Below are 15,614 nucleotides of genomic sequence, written 5' to 3' on the forward strand. Positions count from 1 at the left end.
CTTTGTCACTGTGGACCCTGGGCTTAAGAAGCTTTCGGTACTCACTGGGCATCTGACACTCATTTATTATTGCTTTTTTATAAGTGAATTAAAAAATAATTTATTTTTATTTATTCTTAATTTTTATTTTTGGCTGTGCTGGGTCTTCATTGCTGCATGCGGGCTTCTCAGGGGGGTGACTTCTCTTGTTGCAGCACAAGCTCTAGGGGGCATGGCCTTCAGTAATTGCGGCTCCTGGGCTCCTGGGCAAGCAGCTCAGTAGTTGTGGTAAACGGGCTTAGTTGCCCCGTGGCATGTGGGATCCTCCCGGACCAGGGATCGAACTGGTCGCCTGCATTTCAAGGCAGACTCCCAACCACTGGATCATCAGGGAAGCCCTATTATTGTTGAATAAGTCTTTTGTGTTATGCGCTGTGCTCAGTTGCTTCAGTCGTGTCTGATTCTTTGCAACCCTATGGACTATAGCCCACCAGGCTCCTCTGTCTGTGGGACTTTCCAGGCAAGAATGCTGGAGTGGGTCGCCATGTCCTTCTCCAGGGACTCTTCCAGACCCAGGGATCGAACCCATGTCTCCTGCTCTCCTGCACTGCAGGTGGAGTCTTTACCCACTGAACCACCTGGGAAGCCCGTTGAATAAGTCTTAGGTGTTTGAAAATAAAGTCAGTAATTTATTGTCACTAAGTACATCATGAGATACGCTGGGCTGGAAGAAGCACAAACTGGAATCAAGATTGCCGGGAGAAATATCAATAACCTCAGATATGCAGATGACACCACCCTTATGGCAGAAAGTGAAGAGGAACTAAAAAGCCTCTTGATGAAACTGAAAGAGGAGAGTGAAAAAATTGGCTTAAAGCTCAACATTCAGAAAACAAAGATCATGGCATCTGGTCCCATCACTTCATGGGAAACAGATGGGGAAACAGTGGAAACAGTGTCAGACTTTATCTTTTTGGGCTCCAAAATCACTGCAGATGGTGATTGCAGCCATGAAATTAAAAGATGCTTACTCCTTGGAAGAAAAGTTATGACCAACCTAGATAGCATATTCAAAAGCAGAGACATTACTTTGCCAGCAAAGGTCTGTCTAGTCAAGGCTATGGTTTTTCCTGTGGTCATGTATGGATGTGAAAGTTAGACTGTGATGAAAGCTGAGAGCCGAAGAATTGATGCTTTTGATCTGTGGCATTGGAGAAGACTCTTGAGAGTCCCTTGGACTGCAAGGAGCTCCAACCAGTCCATTCTAAAGGAAATCAGCCCTGGGTGTTCATTGGAAGGACTGATGTTAAAGCTGAAACTCCAGTACTTTGGCCACCTCATGCGAAGAGCTGACTCATTGGAAAAGACTCTGATGCTGGGAGGAATTGGGGGCAGGAGGAGAAGGGGACGACAGAGGATGAGATAGCTGGATGGCATCACTGACTTGATGGACATGAGTTTGAGTGAACTCTGGGAGTTGGTGATGGACAGGGAGGCCTGGCGTGCTGCTATTCATGGGGTCACGAAGAGTTGGACATGACTGAGTGACTGAACTGAACTGAACGGAATGAAATAGTGTGTTAAAGAAATCCATCTGCCACCAACCTCGGCCACACACATGTGAATACAAATACCCTACCTACCTCATTCTATCTAACCCAGTTGCTGAATATAAACAAAGCTGTTTCCTGGTATATCAAGAGCTGTTTTCCCTATGCACCAACCCAGGAAGGGAATCCCCTGGGTCCCTCCCTACACTTATTTAAGGTCTCTGTACCTCTTTTGATGATTCTTTAAAGACTATATAAATGAACCACTAGTTAGACAGCTTACTTCTCAGTTTAGTCAGGAAAAGGTAAACACATGTGATAGAATGTAGACGAGAGATCTGAAGACACATTTTGAAGAGGGTGCTAACAAATATTGGAGGCCGTGGGGCTTGTTCCAAAACAAAACAGTCCCCCTTTGAAGTGAGAATACATCAGAGAAGCTATTGCCTTTAAGGATCTGGACCTTCTGTCTGAGTGGAGACTCTGAACCCACATCCCAGTTGGATCTCCTCTCCCCACCTCTGTCGTTTGACTGCATATGACTGTGACATTCAGTGCATCATCGCACAGTGATTGGTCCAATCTCTCCACTGGAATGTGAACTTTTTGAGGGTAAAGACTTTTCTTTCTATCTCTGATTCCCTAGTATACTGAAGATTACCTGTAGCATGGGAGACATTAAAAGCATAAAGGATGGGACTTCCCTGGGGGACAAGTAGCTAAAACTCTGCACTTCCAGTGCTGGGGGCCCAGGTTCCATCCTTGGTCAGGGAAGTAGATCTCATAAGCTACAAGGAAGATTGAAGATTCCACGTATGGCAACTAAGACCCAGTACAGCCAAATAAGTAAATAAATAAGTAAAAAAATTTTTTTTTAAGCACAATGAAGGAAAGGAGAATAGGAAAGGGAGGAGGGAAGTGGTCCAAAAAGACTCCTGAACCTCATTCAGAATTGTTGAAACACTTAACTCTTGTTGACCTTCAGGTAGCTTCTTGTCTCCTGGAGTCCTGGGGCATAATGAGAAATATGATTGGAAATACAATTGGAAGCAGGAAGCTTGGGTTTGCCAACTAACTCCCATTTAATTGGGGTTTATTATTTCTACCTTAAAGAAATCTTGAGTAAGTGAAATGATAAATGTGACACCATTCAACAAATAAGTACCACATAATCGTTACTTTAGGTATTATCACCGGGGAATCAGCCATGTTCATCAGAACACTCTTATCTGTTTCATTTGGCAAAACATTGTACTTTGAGAGAATATTCTGGAGTAGGGGGAAAAGCCTGATCTTTTACTCACTTTTCCTTCTTATTTTCAGGATTTTGCTATTGTATTGGTATTTGTATGGCTGTCATTTTTTAAATTGATCTAGGGACAACAGTGATTCCAGAGACTAACCAGTGATCTCCAGTTGATTCAGAATCACTTAAGAACTTTAAAATATACAGACTTCCAAGTCCCAACAGGGAGCAAATCAATCCAATTATTCTAGAGTGGGGACATCTGCATGCCTGCTGAGTCACCTCAGCAGTCAGCCACGTCTGACTCTTTGCGACCCTGTGGACTGCAGCCTGCCAGGTTCCTCTGTTCATGGGACTCTCCAGGAATGAATACCGAGTGGGTTGCCATGCCTTCCTCCAGGGGATCCTCCTGACGCATGGACCGAACCCGTGTCTCTTATGTCTCCTGCACTGGCAGGCGGGTTCTTACCACTAGCACCACCTGGGAAGCCCAGAGTGGGGGTGGGAATTCTGTATTTTGAAAAGCTGCCCAGGTGAATCTGAGGAGCAGCCAAGCCAGGATATCTGGACAGGCTTCTCTTTTCCATTATAAAACGGTCAAAAGACCTTCAAGGTCAGGCCTGAGAGCTTATGAACATCCCCCTTTTTGCTGGACGACTGCCTGGAAAATTCTATGAAGGTTCATGGCATTAGGCTTTGTTATTTGAAACTAATAATGCAAAAACGCTAGCATGAGCGTGACATTTCCGTAACAAATTCACGAGTAGGCATTTGAACCTAAAAGCTAAGCTCTAAGGCTAGAGTAGATGATATGGAGCTTAGCAGGGTTTAGGAAAAGCATTTCAGTTGTTTCTGTATATTTCCTTAGCTTCAGGAGGAAATGGCATAACACATATCTATTTCCCAGGGATGACTTGCTCTGAAAACTAATGTGAAAAATGAATGGCGCCTTGGACTTCTTGGAAAGACTCATGTGCATTAGCATCTGTTTGTTCAAGCAAATATTTATCTCCAGGGTTATCATCCATCACAAATCTTGCAAGAAAAAAACACTGTTTAAATCTTCATACTTCTTGTTGGGAATACAAACTGGTATAACCATTTTGGAAAACTAGTTAGTAGTACCTAGTAAAGCTGAATATTTCCACATCCTATTTCCTATACACAAACCAAACTGAAAAGCAAACATATGTTTATCAAAAGACATGTACTAGAATCATGAAAGCCTCATGGATCATCTCATGGATCATAACAGCTCAACACAGGCAACTACCCAAATGCCCATCCACAGTAGAACAGATAAGTGAATCATCTTATGGTCACACGAAAGAATCCTAGTAGCACAGAAAGTGAGTGATCTACAAGTACCCCCCAAAATCAATGGATTTCAGATTCATGAGTTTAAATGAAAGAAACTAGATTTCAATGAAAAGTTAAAATCAACTCCAAGGATGTATATATCAAATATATATGATACTGTTCACTAAGGGAGACAGACATTTCCCAAAGGACTCCGTGGCTTAGCTGGTAAAGAATCTGCCTGCAATGTGGGAGGCCTGGCTTCGATCCCTGGGTTGGGAAGATCCCCTGGAGAAGGGAAAGGTTACCCACTCCAGGTTTCTGGCCTGAAGAATTCCATGGATTATTTAGTCCATGGGATCGCAAAGAGTTGGACCGACGGAGCGAGTTTCACTTCACTTCACTTCCCTTTCTTATCAGAGGTGCCCACACACTGGAAAGAGCCCATACACTGCAACCTCTGAACACTCTTTTCCCAACTGACCATTTTGGTTGTCTTTAAACACATGTGATCAATAAAATGTGATCAATAAAAAAGATAAGCCCATAAGACACATTTTACAAAAGATTTATGAGCTGATAATTCAACAATGCCGTCCAAAATGAAGGAAAGTGTTGGCTCCATGTTCAGAGTAACTTTTTTTGCAACTCAAAACTCCCCTTCAACAGAGCTCAGAAAGGTGCTGTTTAACTGGGCAGCTGAGCAGCGTGTTCAGAAACTACCATGGGAAAAAAACCCACCACATTTCAAAGCATTTGAAAAATAGCATTGTCATAATTGTTCCGTATGTTTATAAAACCTCTCAAAATGCCTTTTCTTTTTACAAAAATGATGTGTGTTCAATTTTAAGTCAATTGATACAGATCAGTACAGAGTGAAAATCAATATATTAAATAAAAATCACCCCCATCTCACTTCCCCCAAGTAACTGTTATAAGCATGTGTACATGCTAAATTGCTTCAGTCGTATCCAACTCTTTTTCAACCCCGTGGATTGTAGCCCACCAGGCTCCTCTGTCCATAGGATTCTCCAGACAAGAATACTGGAGTGGGTTGCCATGCGTTCCTCCAGGGGATCTTCCCTACCCAGGGATCCAATTCGAGTTTCCTGCAGCTCCTGCATTGGCAGGCAGATTCTTTTCAGCTGAGCCACCTGGGAAGCCCGTTATGAGCATTAAGAAACTTTCATTCCAACACATCTCTAGGCAGGGGCAGGAATTATTTTGTAAACACTAGTGCAAACTTGAAAGACAAATGACAAAGGAACGTGCTCGGGAGATCTCTGCTCATCTCTGTGGTGCAGAAGAGAGAGGAACTTGTGCTCAGAGATTGTAAAAGAGCCTCTTTCTGGTCCTTCCCCTGATGAGATGAGTGCTCTGATAACAAAATAGTTGGAATTCTAAGGCAAATAGTGCCTTTTGGATCAAACAGTAGGCCTAACTCAGAGGTCGGAGGTGGGAGGTGGGAGGTGGGATGGGAAGGAGGGGAACAGCTTCTAGTTCCCCTTGGGGATTTTCTCAAGGAAAGAAAGGGCCAAGATGCAGAGCATCACAGAGCAGAGAAGGGAAGAGGAATTATGCCTCTGCATTACTGCCAAAGCAATAAACTGCTAGGGGGCCTGAGGGAAAAGCAAGATGACTGGGAGAATGAATTCTTGAAGGTTTTGAAAAATGATCCTGGATGTGACCAAAGAAAAGAAATAGAATAAAATAGTGTGTTGTTGGTCTAACTGCTTTTACTTAACACGATTTCAACTTCTTCTATCATGTTAAAGAAATGTCTTGGAACCACAGATTAAAAGTGCTAATTCTTAGACTCTACTTGTTTACAAGGAAACTGAGCATAAAAATAAAATTCTGATTTGTTGTATGGCTTCTTCTCCAGCTGGGTTGAGCAAAATTTTCACAAGATGAGGATCAGTTTAACTGAGGGGACCGGGGACAGTAAGGTGGAGACCTGGCCTTTGTAGAAACCTGAGATGCTGCCCATTTAACCCAGGGGACTGAATTTATCACCTGCTGACCTAAGGAGTCAAGGATATTCTGAGCCTGGGAAGGAAAAAGGATAGCTGTCCCCTGCCTGGAAAGGTTTTTAAGTGTAAAGGCTTATAAATTGCAGCTATTTTGGCAAAAAAAAAAAAAAAAAAGAACTTAAAACTTAGTAAATCTCTTCTTGGATCCCATTTTGATATCAAAATCCCAAACTGATGTCCACCTTTGGTCACCTTCTCACTTGTTAATGATGAGCCAACCCAAGCCACTAAGGACCCACTGTCCCTGAATACATACGTGCCCAAACTGGTTTATGAGCTTCATGTGTTTTAGTCCAGATAGTGCATAACTCCCTAAGACAGGCACTGTTTTACAGATGAGGAAATGGAGGCAAGGAGAAGTTAAGTTACTCACCCAAGGTCACAGAGCTCGTGTGTGAGGCTCCAAAGTAGATGTTCTGAACAAAGGGCCTGATGCCAAAAATCTGACTCATGAACACTGAGGGCAATTAAAGATAGGCTAGAGCCTCCAGTTCCTTAGGGCAGATCCGGTGTCCCTGCGGTAAGCCCTCCACTTATTTCAAGTGGCTTTGCAGTCATCAAATCCCACAGCATAATTCTCGCCCATCCCCGGGGTTTATTGTCTTGGGTGTTGGCCTTCTGACCTCACACCACCAGGCGTCCTCAGCTCCTCCACAGGAAGTGAGAGGAGTACATGTGTGTGAGTGTGGGAGTGTGCATTGTGTGAGTGTGCATGTGAGTCATATGCACGCGTGTGTGAGTGCATGTGAGCATGTGGTATGAATTTACGTAAGCGGAGGTGTTGTTACCCCATGAATGCATGTGTGAGCGTGTGTGGGTGATGGATGTGAAGGTGTGTATATGCATGTGTGTGTGTAGGTGAGTGTGAATGAGTGTATGAGTGAAAGTATTGAGAGTAAACGTGTGTGGATGTGTGTCTGAACGAATGTGGATGTGTGTGCACATAAATGTGTGTGTGTGGGGGGAGGGTGTCTTACTGAACATGTGCCCACGAGTGAATGTGTGAGTTTGTGTGCTGCTCCCAACTTGCTTTACTGGCAGCCAGATCAAGTGACACCTGAGCTCTGCCCTCTGATGAGAAAGCTTAAGGAAGCTGTCCAAGGACAGCGCTGGCCACGGAGAGGGAGGAGGTCAGCTCTGTGCCAAGGGGACTCTGAAGGGAGGGAGCAGAGCAAACCCACTGGGGCCACCAGCCACCTGGCTTCCTGGACCACTCCCATGAGTGCTGCCCCTCCCTGGGGTCGTGTGGGGTTTCCTTCTCTTCTAGCCCAAGGGAGGTGAAGAGGGAAGTGGTCAGGCAGAGAGAGGGAGCAGCCTTGGAGTCAAACAGACGGGCTGAAATTCCTGCTCTGCCTCCAGACACTAAGAGCTGTGGCTGAGCTGTTTAATGGATCCATCCTTGGCTTCCCCATCTGACAAAGGAATGTGCTATGGTACCTAGCACAAAAGCTTATGGGGACTATCAAAAGTATAAATGCATCTTAAAAAAAACAAAAACAAAAACCTATGTACAGCACTCTGCACAAACTGTATGCTCAATAGATGATATTATTGTTCCACTGAAAGAGTAGGATCACCATTTCTTTCTTCCGGGTTGCCACTTTGGGTCAGATTCACAGCTCTCACAGTGGAGACAAGGCACTACTGGAGGTCTGTAGAAGCTCTTTGGTTCAACTTGATTAGACATTAGGGCACTTGGGAAGCCGTTAGCCAGAGGCCCCAGGGTTGGGAAGAGTTAATGTACTAGAACAATGGCAAGTGTTGTCACCAGGAAATCAGCTCTTTGCTTTCCAAGAGGAAATTAGAAAAGTCCCTCTTACCCAACAAACCCAACTCAACACTGAAAATTCTGACTGCAGTCAAATATGCCTCTTTTAAAATGAAACACTACACCGGCAAGCATGAACTGATTGCCTGGCTTTTCAAGGGGCAGAAAGTGAAATAAAGAAAGGAACTCTCAATAGGGAGGCCACCTGCCTTGGAGGCGGGAATTGAGTCAACACAGGCCCTAAGCAAACAGTCGGGCTTTAGTGTTCTAAATCAGTTTGAACAGTGGTTAAAGCCTGTGGGCCGAGGAGCCCTGAAAGCCTGCACACATCCTCTATTTAGTCCGAGCCAATCTCCCCAGGCCGACGCTGTGTTTACTCAGCGTCTTTCATTGCAAAATGGCCGCCCCTTTAGCTGGGTGGGGCGGGGACGGGGAAAGCGGAGGAGAGGGGCGGTGCCTGCGTCCGCAGGGGTGCTGGGTGCTGGCTGCGCTGCCTGCTGAGAACGCGTGGACTGCAGGTCCCTCGCAGAGAGGGGTTGGGGTTCTATAACCCCAACAAAGTGGAGACCTGAGGTGAAGAGAACACAATGGAAAGACAAAAGGCATAAAACACGCCCTGTCAGCGAGAGGCCTTGTAAATAGCTTTTAAGATTCTTGTTCCAAGGTGGGGAAAGGACCTGAGAAAAAGAGAGTGGTGTGCTCAAGGTCCTGGTCGCTCTGGAAAGCAGGTCTCACCCTTGGCCAGCAATGCCTCTCTGTCTGTCGCTTCCACACCACAGAGGCCTTCAGAGTTTGGGCAGATGAGAACTAAAGAACCTTGGGAATGCGTCCTGAGGTCTCACACGTGAAAAAGGACACGATGTCGTGTCCATGCATGAACCATATTTATGGCATCCACAAGAGGTAGCTTTGTCGTGACAAGCTGGAAATATTTTCTTCAGGGTGAGGGGGCAGGGAAGGGTGGATCCCTTTATAAACCTCAGTTGCACAACATTTCATGTTTTGCAGCAGGAAGGAAGTGAGGAGGAGACAACAGGCCACCAGAGGAGGCAGAGAGACCACGCAGGCGCAAGGTGCTAGTCCACGCGGAGGGGCTTGGTCTTCAGCGCACACCTGTGTCTCCTGGCGACCTGACTCCCACCCAGTGAGGAGGGTTTTCTGGGGCTGAGATATAAGTGGACCATGAGAAGTAAGAGGGTATTAACATCTACCCCCAAACTTCCCCAGGCCTGGCCTCCTCTAAACCTTCCTGTGTTGCAAAATATCTTCTTCCTCCCTTCTTCCATCAAAATCCCATTCCTTCAGTATAGTGGTTCTCAGGTAGAAGGGATTTTGCACCCAAAGGACATTTGTCAGTATCTGGAGACATTCGTAGTGATTCTAACTGGGGACTGGAATGCTACCAGCATCCTCTGTAAGTAGAGGTCAGAGATGTTGCTAAACACCCGACAAGGCACAGGACAGCTCCCCGCATCAAAGAATTATCCAGCCCAAAATGTCACCAGGACTGAAACTGAAAACCTTGCTGGCATGTACTGACATCATAGCTGTGTGATTGAAAAGCATCTATTTGAACTAATTCACAATATGGTTTGAATGGCTGATAATCTACTTATAACCTTCCAGGGTCAGTTGGTTTTTAAAAGAGGTTTTCACTTTTTGGCAAGCATTCATATGGTTTAAATACAAATGCAAAAGGAAGAGAAGACTTTTGAGAAGCTACGGGGAGCAATGTTTTCTATGTATGTGTTGGGGAGGCCCTCCTGGCTATTCCTTCACTCTTATCATGAAGGCGTCTACCTACTTGTTCCAGGGGTAGAAAGACCAGTCTTATGCACTCGTCCTGGCAAAAGCTGAAATAAGGACCATGTCACAAAAATACAAAGACAAGTGTTAACAATTCCACTCAGGTACCTAGAGTAGTCAAATTCTTACATATAGAAAGTAGAGTGGTGGTTGCCAGGGACTGAGGGGAGGGGCAGATGAGGAGTTATTGTTTAATGGGTATAGAATTTCAGTTTTGTAAGATGAAAAGAGTTCTGGAAATTGGTTGCACAACAATGTGAAAGTACTTAATCCTAATGAAGTATATAGTTAAATATCATTAAGACAGTGAATTTTATGTTATGTGTATTGTCCCACAATTTTTAAAGAGTATATATATATATATATATATATATACAACTTGATGAATTTTTACAAAGTGAACACACTTGTATAACTAGTACCTGTGTGAAGAAATGAAATATTACCAGCCCCCATAAGCCCCCTTTATTCCTCCTATATACCACCTCCTGGTTCTATCCCTACCTCAAGGGTAATGGTATCCTGACTTCCAAATGGTAATGTAAGTATAATCCTTAATGGAGCTGCAATAGTTTGTGAATGTGTCATATTTAATGTAATCAACCCTCTCCGTCCTTTAACTGAACTTGGAAGATTCTTTAAAGAAAACACACATGAGATGATTTGGTCATATATTTTTGTCCACATCTCTACTCTCTGAAAACAGATGGATTCTTAGAGGTGGAATTTCCAAGTCACATGCTGTGAAAATTTTAAAGAGTCTTGATTCATACAGGCATCAGTATTTCTAGAAGCTTCTGGTGGATCATGATGTGTGGCCGTGGTAGAGAATCACTTCATTAATTTATGGATTGCCCATGATTAGTTCTCTAAGGAATATACTCACACCACCGCTGACACTCTGCTATTAAAAAGAACAAAATAGACCACACACCACAACTCTGAAGTCTGCAAGCTCTTCAACAACAGAAACCACCGCAATGAGAAGCCCACGCAACCAGAGAGTAGTCCCGAGTCTCCACAACTAGAGGAACCCTGAATGTAGCAATGAAGACCCAGTGTAGGGAAAAAAAAAGAATGGAATAGGGATTCTCCTGGGGGTCCACCTTGTAATGCAAGGGATACTGGTTTGATCCCTGGTCCCCTGGTCAGGGAACTAAGATCCCACATGGTGTGGAGCAACTAAGCCTGTGCACTGCAGCTACTAAAGCCCACGTGCCTTGGAGCCTGAGAGCCACAACTGTAGGGTCCGGGTGCCTCAAAGAACGATCCTGCATGATGCAACGACAATCCTGCATGCCACACCCAAGACCTCACACGGCCAAATAAGTATTTTTAGAAAAGAAAAACAAACAGAATGGAATAAAGCCATTTGCAACATGGATGGACCTAGAGATTGTCATACTGAGTGAAGTAAGTCAGAGAAGGCGAAATATGTGATAATGCTTATATGTGAAATCTGAAAAAAAAAAAGAGAGAGATACAGATGAACTTATTTACAAAACAGAAACAGACTCAGAGACTTAGAGAACAAACTTATGCTTCTGATGAGGTGGGAGAAAGGGACAGATTGAGAGTTAGGGATGGACATATATACACTGCTCTACTTAAAATGGGTAGCCAACAAGGATCTACTATACAGCACAGGGAACTCTGCTCAGTGTTTTGTGGAAGCCTGGATGGGCGGGGAGTTTGGGGGAAAATGAATGGATGTGTATGTATGGCTGAGTCCCTTTGCTGCCCATCTGAAACTATCACAACATTGTTCATCTATCACAACATTGTTAATCGGCTATACTCCAATACAAAATAAAAAGTTTAAAAAATGGGAAGAGAATTTGAATAAATAAACGTATATGTATAACTGAGTCACTCTGCTATACATCTGAAACACAACGTTGCCGTTTTTAAAATTTGATTTATTTTTGGCTGTGCTGGCTCTTCATTCCTGTGTGCAGGCTTTCTCTGGTTGCGGGGAGTGGGGCTTACCGTTTGTTGTGGTGAATGGGCTTCCCATGGCATTGGCTTCCACCTGAAAGCTTCAATGGTTGAGGCTCATGGGCTCTAGAGCAAGGGCTCAGCAGTTGTAGCGCACAGGCTTAGATGCCAGTGACGTGTGGGATCTTCCCAGCCCAGGGACCGAACCCATGTCCTCTGCATTGGCAGGCAGACTCAACCAGTGGCCCACCAGGGAGGTCCACTAACACAGCATTGTTCATCAACTGCACTCCTTAAAAAGTTAAAAAACAAGCAAACCACCAACCCACCACTGGTAATTGCTTGGATTTGATCCCAGTAGAAATGCTTTATGGGTTCAAAGGATGCAGAAGTAGCAGTTCAGATGTCTTTAGGTGTAAGGAATGCTGGCCAGTCAAACATAATTTTAACAACATTTTGTTGTTGTTGTTGTTCTTTCCAAACAAGAAACCCTAGGTTGGCAGATAAACAAAGAATTTGAAGATAGGAAGAGAAAGAAGCAAAAACAATGTATAAAGCATTCCCTTTAAAGTCCTTTTAGAACAAACAGCATGTGTATCTAGCCAGGCAGAAGAGGGCACGGGGTAGGAATGGGAGGAAGTCTGAGGGAATAAATCGTAATGTTTTAGGCTAGATACCTGATTAAGTATTTATAATTCATTATTTCATTGTATTTCATACACGCAAACACATATATGGAATAGGTATCATTGTCTCTATTTCACATGAGATCCAAGTTAGAGATTTCAAGGATGGGTCCAGAACCATACAGTTAACCAGCAAGGCCTGGGGAACCAACAAAGCCCCGGTCCTGGTGACTTGGGCATTTAACCTGCCCAGGTCGATTTTGAGATACTTGCATCAACTTATCTCAAAGGTTTCTTTCATTCTATCACTTTATGTATTTGTCTTGGCTCGTCTGGGTCTCTGCTGCGATTCACAGGTTCCTCTAGTTGTGGCACACAGGCTTAGCTGCTGTGAAACAGGTGGGATCTTAGTTCCCCAACCTGGGATTGAACCTGCGTTGCCTGCATTGAAAGGAAAATTCATTGTTTTTTGTTGTTGTTGTTGTTGTTTAGTATTTATTTATTTATTTGGTTACACTGGGTCTTAGTTGCAGCATGTTAACTCTTAGTTGAGGCATGTGGGATCTAGTTCCCTGTCCAGGGATCGAACCTGGGCTTCCTTCATTGGAAGCACAGAGTCTTAGCCACTGGATCAGTAGGGAAGTCCCTGGAAGGTTTATTTTAGATTTAGCCATTGACTTGAGTGCCATTTTTAGCAGTTTTATATTAATGGTCAACTGGAAGCAGGACAGAGGAATAGATCTGAAACCAATGGCATTAGCCATCGTTTAGGAGTGAGTCAGGGATTAAGGCCCATTGAACAAAACTTTGCATCTTAATCCACACTAAAGCAGACTCTGGGCTGTGGGATTCCAAGCCCCCCAGAGTGCCAAGGACACTTACTTCCTGTGGGTGGTGCAGGCATAAAATTCGGTTGCCATTGACTTGCTTCATGATACATGACTGGCATGGTGGTCATGGCCCTTGTGAGCTCAGAGCCTTTCCAGGAGCATTTCTGTCTTCTGGATGCTTCCATAGGTGTCCACCCAGTTCAACTTCTTGTTCTGTCACGCCAGTGAACTCTTTTCTGAGGTGAGCCAGTTAATGGAGGAAGCCGGTTTAATTAAGGTGAGCGTACCCAGAAAGTTGTGGTACATATACACAATAGAATATTACTCAGCTATTTAAAAGAATGCATTTGAATCAGTTCTAATGAGGTGATGAAACTGGAGCCTATTATACAGAGTGAAGTAAGTCAGAAAGAAAAACACCAATACAGTATATTACTGCATATACATGGAATTTAGAAAGATGGTCATGACGACCCTATATTCGAGACAGCAAAAGAGACACAGATATAAAGAACAGATTTTTGGACTCTGTGGGAGAAGGTGAGGGTGGGATGATTTGAGAGAATAGCATTGAAACACGTATATTACCATATGTGAACTAGATTGCCCGTCCAAGTTCAATGCATGAAGCAGGGCACTCAAAGCCGGTGCCCTGGGATGACCCAGAGGGATGGATGGAGAGGGAGGTGCGAGGGGGGCTCAGGATGGGGGAAACGTACACCCATGGCTGATTCATGTCAGTGTATGGCAAAAACCACAATATTGTAAAGTAATTAGCCTCCAATTAAAATACATAAATAATTGTTTTTTTTAAGATGAGCTTATCCAACACCACTCAGACGGAGCTTCCTCATCCCAGTCTGTTAGCAGTAACTTTCACTAATGTTAAAATGCTAATGTAAGAGCAAATTGACATTGCCATGAGGACTCCAGAATTTTATGATTTTGGAATTGACATTCTAAGCCTCTATCTTTCCTCAGCAAGGTATTTAGCATTTAATATGTTCTGAGATTAGGGGCTTTCTTCTCCAGAGAGCAACATTTGCTGTGGGCTGCAAAGACGGCCACTGTGGAAATACGGAATAAATCCAAAATGTTTTCTCCAAACACCCAGAAAACACTTAATTAAATGCTATCTATTTCTCACACTCCTACAGCTATTAGCCCAAACACTTCTCCATACATATTTAGACTGAAATTAAAAAAAAAAATCTCCAGACATTTCTGAAGGGGGAGTTTTATGTGACTTTTTTTCAACATTCACAATTTTAAGTGTGAATAAAATTGATGTGACTGGCGATCTCAGTTTTGGATTAAAAAATGATAGTTTAATGAGTCTGGAAACCAGATATTAGTTTTGAAAGAAAAAAAAGAATTCTTTCATTTTTTTCAGACAAAGCTATTTAAAACTACACATTTCTGGGTATCACTTTGTCTATGTCATTTGGCTAAGTGGCTTCAATCCATCATCTTCTCTGTTTGGTTCCGATAATGTCAGCCGGAATGGGAGCAGCACATTTAGATTTCAAATCAGCGGAGGTAATAACGGCAAGGACAGAGTATCCAATAAATATTTAACTCAGGACTTTTCAACATTTATTTAACCAGCACATATTCATCCATCCAAATCCACCAAGAGTGACAGTGCTTGTAACATTCATAGCCGTGTTCATTTATGCCTTCTGCTGGGATACACAAACACATGCAAAGGCAAGGGGAAAATTAAGGTCACAGCTTCATAGCATGATAAAGACATAATAAACGTTTGATTCAGTCTTTTTCCTACTCTTTTCAAGGAAAATTTCATTCCTCACTTAATCTTTTTTTTCATTGTTTAGACATGGAAGAATCACAAATGATAGCTAATATCAAAAGGGATCATATGATTTTTGTAAAAAAAAACAAACAGGGATCTATTTTCACTATAGGACACACTGACATCTTTTTAGCCCTCGTGAGGGCCAGGTCTGCTTCAAATGCTTCTGTTCTCCCCCAAACAGCTGGGTGGGAAATGAAATCATACTTAACAAATCTAGTTCGACCTTAGCCTGTAAGTACCAGCCAAGCTGCTGATTTGGGCTCTCTGGAACAGTCCTGCCAGCTCGATCCTTACGTTGGATTCTTTCCTGCAGTGGAACCAGGTAAGTCATGGCTGAAGGGGTCAGCCCAGCCTTTTCAAGGTCCCCTCTCCTTTCCTAACAGGCTGTGGTCTCAGCTCCAAAGACTTCAGCCAGTGCTGTGCTGGTTAATGTTTAACATCAGTCTCTTCAAAAAGAAAATTCCCTCGGTGTAAGTAAACCCACCATGGCCAATCTTCAAGCTATCAACGTGAGATCACCAAACACGGAATTGGGAAGAGATATGTGTAATTGGGTTTAACAAGCTGTCATAATCTGGCTTCAGCGCACCTCTGGCTGTAGCCCTGGAGACAGCACCAGAATTTCACACCTCTTCCTACTGAGCTGGGAGGTGGAGGGCCCAGGCCCACTGCTGACTTAGCCAAGCACAAAAGTACTTGAGACAGAAGGTGAACCTCATG

The 15,614-nt window shown here is 43.6% G+C and overlaps 1 long non-coding RNA gene across 1 annotated transcript in view; it reads right to left on the reverse strand.

The window, feature by feature from the left end:
• Nucleotides 1–6,737, reverse strand: part of LOC121820357 (uncharacterized) — a 28,441-nt gene extending 21,704 nt beyond the window's left edge. The window contains exon 1 of the long non-coding RNA XR_006060869.1: nt 6,481–6,737. This is a non-coding gene — a long non-coding RNA (uncharacterized LOC121820357). The remainder of the gene's footprint in view (nt 1–6,480) is intronic.
• Nucleotides 6,738–15,614: the final 8,877 nt, after the last annotated feature.

The sequence above is a fragment of the Ovis aries genome, chromosome 9 (assembly GCF_016772045.2).
Source record: "Ovis aries strain OAR_USU_Benz2616 breed Rambouillet chromosome 9, ARS-UI_Ramb_v3.0, whole genome shotgun sequence".
NCBI lineage: Eukaryota > Metazoa > Chordata > Mammalia > Artiodactyla > Bovidae > Ovis > Ovis aries.